At 40.0% G+C, this 4598-nt stretch overlaps 1 protein-coding gene across 1 annotated transcript in view; it reads left to right on the forward strand.

The window, feature by feature from the left end:
- Positions 1-2096: 2096 nt before the first annotated feature.
- Positions 2097-4598, forward strand: part of LOC103367377 (peroxisome assembly protein 12-like) — a gene marked incomplete at its 3' end in the record, with an annotated part of 7017 nt that continues 4515 nt past the window's right edge. The window contains exon 1 of the mRNA XM_008295382.1: positions 2097-2243. The remainder of the gene's footprint in view (positions 2244-4598) is intronic.

Consider the following 4598-nt stretch of genomic DNA (forward strand, 5'->3'; position numbering starts at 1 on the left):
GTTGATTACTTACATGAAGACAATTATTTTTTTTGTCACAAATTTAATAATATTGCATGTTTAAATATACAAATGAGAAAATACCTGATCAATTTGCATTAAAGTCCAATAGACAAAGTGCAGCAAAAAAAAAAAAGACCGAAATGTGTATTTCTGATGTTTTCTTTCCGCTAACAGAAGACAACAAGAAGAGCGTCCCAAAATCTTCAAATTGAAAAGTGCATAAAGTTTTTCCCTCTCGTGTCTCGTCTTCATTGATCATTCTTATTTGATTTTGTAAGTAGTGACTCTATCTGATGAATGATTTTATAAATAAACTTTTAAAGTAGCTCCAAAATTTACCCTCAAGTCCGGTGACCCTGAGCGACCGAACTCCTGCGAAGGAAACATGAAGGCATTTTCCAAATCTTGACTTTCCTTAAAGTCAGTTTTTATTTCCCGTCCTTACCGAGGCTGTGATCAGAAGCACACGTGAATTTTGTCAGCATTAAAACAACAACCGCTCAAACTTCCATCATTACACAACAGACCTATTGTTAATCTTTCTCATAATTGTTTTTAATACTCATTTTTCATCTGCTGCATTCTCCGTGTCCCGGCTAAATGTAATTATATAATCACAATGGAAAAGATTAACTTCAGGGAGCGTGTCGGGTGACACCGCTCTGTTGTGATATTGTGTTGTCAGAAAAAACAGCACACGATTCCCAACATGTAAGATAACACATTTTCCACACAAGAAAACAAAGACAGTAAAATTAAAAGGTGCTTTGGACTATTTAAAAACCAACAGAGCAATTTAAACATTAGTTTAAGTGATGTTTGAGTTTAAAAGGTACATTTATATTTGAAAGAAAGTTATTTAGATGATGGTTTCATTCCTCTTTCCAGATTTCTGACTCACCCCTTCTGCTGATGAAGAACCCGGACATCTCCATGATGGATATTAAACTTCTACATCTCCTCTGACTTCGCAGGGTGACGGCGAGACAAAGACGGGTCAGCAGATGACGGACGGAGAGAGGACCGAAGACAAAGTGATGATGCTGATGATGAATGCAGTCAGCTGTGTTAGTAATCCTCTAATCCTCTCCAATCACCAAATGCTTCCTCTCATCCACTAAACTCTGTCCTGCAGCTCATCTGATGTTTTCAGCGTGTTTCCGTCTGTCTCCCTCCCTCTCATTTCCTGTTAATGCCACCAGGAAGCCTTGGCGTCCCTCCGACTTTGATATTATATAAAGACTGTTAACATTCGGATGTGTGCAGTTTTAGACAATGAGAGCCAGATGGGCAGACACAGGACACAAGCAAGCAGAACCACAACTGATATTCCCACCCGGATTCACACACACGGATTGATTGAAGCATCAGTAGTTTTTAATTAAAAGCCACATTAAGAGCTGAGCAAAGCATGTATTTACTACTGGGCCCAAGCAGCAACCTCTTGGACTGAAAAATGGAGCCAACACATAAGTGCAAAGAAACTGCAGTTCCTCAAAAAGCCAATTGAGGCTGGCTCTAAAAGTGGCATCGTGCAAAAAAGCTGATTGCACACTTCTGGATGAAGCTCTATTGCACAGTTCAAAGCTGCTTTTATTTGGATCAAACAGTCATAATGTGCAAATACACCGAACTTAATGTAGTTTTGTCACAAATATGTGCTTAAGAAATGGTTGCAGTTACGTATTCAGGTCTGATCATGGGCAGTACCATAGAATTGTTTAATATGCATGTGTGTTATGTCCAGCATCCCTGTTTAGACTATGATTTACGGATGGTTTAACAGATAAAATTAAAAAATATATATCTCTTTTCCAATTTTTCTATGGCCTAAATTTAAATGAAACTTTATGGCAAGTGGAGAACTCTATTATATGAGTTTTTAAAAAATCCAAACAAACAATTGAGGTTACAGAGGAGGTAAAATAACGCAAACACATGAGGATGAACTTTCCAGTTTGTGCCACAGCAGAGGAGGCACGTACGTCTGCGTCATGACGTTCCCGGAAACGTCATAGAATGCGGAAGTAGCATTTGTTGTGGACAGTGCGCTTCGCATGGCCACTGGTTAGTAACGGAAGTAAAAAATGTGGAATGAGGCGACTCTGTGTTTTCGCTGTAATGCTCGGTGCAGCGGCAGGTGTTGTTAAATCACCGTGTGATGCTGCCGAAGAACCGCAAAGACGTTTGGAGACGTGACTGACTCTGTCCTGCTAACGGCTAACAGCTAGCAGAAGAAGGTACGTGGTTGGAAGTTTGAGCGCATAGCTGCATTAATAACCACGTGACTACTATGTTAAATATTATATGTGTATATATATATGACTCTACTACTATAACCTACGATTATTAAAATATCTTACCCATATTACTATATATTCGTAGCCGGTTTTCCATTGTTTACCCAGTGACCTACGAGCTACCTTATCTGTAGTTCGCTAAACTTTATTGAATCAGGTGTTTAACAAACTTCATTCAAACAAGTCGCGTGTATTCAGTTTACCTTAATGAAAGCGGAAGTTACATTCTTTAAACCATTTTTCAAATTGACACAGCATTAATAAAGTAGGATTAAACAGGAACAATCTAACAAATAAAAATACCACATAAAATGTACATTGTTGAGTGTCGGACTGTTAAGAAAGACTACTTTTCTATCAATTAGTCAGTGCACTTAGTCTAAAGCTCGATGCACACGAACCCCCAGTCATCTTTAGTCACGGTAGGATAAGCCCAGATTACTCAAGCACCTATTTATTGGGACTTTGAAGGTTATTTAAATGGGAGTGTTAAAGTAGCAGGCCGATGACCTTTAGTGTGTTTAGCAGCTCCAAAGACAGAACGTTTAAAAAAGCATCCCTGTGAATACACAGTCAGCACTTCTGGTGGATTTGACTTATTTTGGAAGTGAATCTTTCAGAATAAAACCTGTTGAGGTGCTTGTTTACTGCACTAGTGCTGCTGCTGCTGCGTGTCATCAAACCCTCGCAGTGTTTAAACCACCTGTTTGTTCTGTGATAATGTTAAAGGACTCCCACTTTCATTCAGAAGCAAGTCAAACTCTGCTGCAATCGAGTTGAGTGTGCCAGATGTTGTAGCGCAATAATTACATAAAGATCAGCTGAAGACATTTGTTAAAATGAACGGAAGCCTTGTAGACAAATATTAGAAAACAATGGGATATTGAAGATGACGTAAGCGCAGTCCAATCGTAGCAGCCACCATTTAGTGACAGTCAGTGATGGTTGAAGGTCTGTGTTGTGGACCCCAACATGTCGCTGACTTCTAAAGACATCCGGGGCAAAAATATATATATATGCCTGTTAAATGGTTCACTGACAACTTTTCACAAAGCGCATACTCATTCTAGCAGTAAAGAAAAAAATTACCTGCGTGTCAGTTCAATCATTCAGACAAGATCCAACTTAATTTATTGCTCAAGCACTTGCTGACATTAATCAAATGAATTATTGATCATTAATCAAATGTCAGCAAGGGCTTCAAGCTTGCCTGACTTGCCTTTACACACGCGACGCACTACAGACGAGTTCTGTTATTACAGGAGATAAACACCTGTATTAAAGCAACTGCTGAAAACAAGTCATTAACCAAGCCATTGTCCTGATGAGCTTTTGGACTGTTTCTATTCTTAGACGACTGATCCTCTGCTCATCAAATGGAACATCCATCACAATCAAGTCTGTTTACCAAAAATAAGTCGAGGATACGTGAAACATTAACAAATTGAATAATGTGTTTATGTGAAGCTAGAAAAGATAAAAAAGCTCCTTGTACTTACTTTCCACGCCGTGACTCCGCATGAGGTCCCCTCTGACTGATGCTTTCACATGAGCAGCAGTTGATGCCTCACTGCCTCATTAAAGTCCTGTTTAGTGGAGAGTTAATGAATTATTAAACATAACCTTCACCTAATATCAGTGGGCCCGGGTCACGGCGCTGCACATCCTCAGTGCTTTAGTCTGAGCTCCAAATGGATCAAGCTTGAGTTTCATTTGTGGAGCGAGTGCCCAGACAATGTAGCTGCAGATACAAAAGAAAGTGAAATCAACACGAGTTACGTGTGATCTGAATGAAGCCAAAGCCCTTTACAATCAGCATCTACATTCATTATTACCTCCCTGCTGCAGATCTTTGTCAGCTCGGCGCCAAATCGCAGTCCTTCAGTTCGAGTTTATGTTAGGTATCTCCTGTTGAGTTGCCAGAGAAAAGTCACGAGGTAAAAGTGTTACCACAGGTTTGGTGAAAACAACTTGTTCAGGCCAGTCTTGCTCCACCAAACCTCTTGCTTTTCCACAAATTTTCTTTACGACTGTGGCGAGAAATAGTAACAAAAGAGACATCATGATTAACATCGACAAAACACTGCAGGTCCATAAGTAGCTAAAGAAGAACGTGCCGATACTTCAGGAGCAGGTTTCATAGTGGAGCTGCAGGGGTTAACTGGAGAGGTGGCAGAGGCCTGAACACTGCAGTGAGATCAGACGTTTTACGAGGTGACTTCAGGTTTAATTCTGGGTTTTCAGGACGACAACGCTGGTTCACTTCTTACTGGGGTACGTCACTGATGGAAGATC

The sequence above is a fragment of the Stegastes partitus genome, unplaced genomic scaffold, assembly GCF_000690725.1.
Source record: "Stegastes partitus isolate 25-593 unplaced genomic scaffold, Stegastes_partitus-1.0.2 Scaffold1041, whole genome shotgun sequence".
NCBI lineage: Eukaryota > Metazoa > Chordata > Actinopteri > Pomacentridae > Stegastes > Stegastes partitus.